The sequence below is a fragment of the Aptenodytes forsteri genome, unplaced genomic scaffold (genome assembly GCF_000699145.1).
Source record: "Aptenodytes forsteri isolate BGI_AS27 unplaced genomic scaffold, ASM69914v1 Scaffold194, whole genome shotgun sequence".
In the NCBI taxonomy this organism is placed as follows: Eukaryota; Metazoa; Chordata; class Aves; order Sphenisciformes; family Spheniscidae; genus Aptenodytes; species Aptenodytes forsteri.
Genome location: NW_008795243.1, coordinates 923,533 through 924,219, shown reverse-complemented (window position 1 = coordinate 924,219; position 687 = coordinate 923,533).

Sequence of the window (687 nt, the reverse complement as noted above, 5' to 3'; positions counted from 1 at the left end):
CGCGGGCGGCGGGGGCTGCGGGCACCGATGAGGGATGCGGTGCGGTGCGGGGGGGAAGCGAGAGCAACGCGCCTGGGATGCTGCAAGCGCGCGTCTCCTGCCGCTCCTCTGGAGACCTACCTCCAGGCTACAAGTTTTCAGGATGATCTTACAATATAAATATATAAGCACATGTTGGCACCCTGAGGATTGCAGAGTCAGGTTAGGTTGTATGGACACTGGTACCTATATCTGTCCTTGTAACTGTATATTCATACAGACGGTCTTTAAGTGCACTTCTTTTACTAGCATTTTGGTACGGCAAAAAAAGGGGCTGAGAAAAGAGCACAGATGACTTCTGCTAATAGAACAGAATAGACTATTTCTGTTGGAAGGGACCTACAACGATCACCTAGCCCAACTGCCTGACCAGTTCAGGGCTGACCAAAAGTTAAAGCATGTTGTTAAGGGCATTGTCCAAATGCCTCTTAAACACTGACAGGCTTGGGGCATCGACCACCTCTCTAGGAAGCCTGTTCCAGTGTTTGACCACCCTCTCGGTAAAGAAATGCTTCCTAATGGCCAGCCTAAACCTCCCCTAGCGCATTCCCACGCGTGCTATCACTGGATACCAGGGAGAAGAGATCAGCGCCTCCCTCTCCACTTCCCCTCCTCAGGCAGCTGTAGAGAGCAATGAGGTCGCCCCTC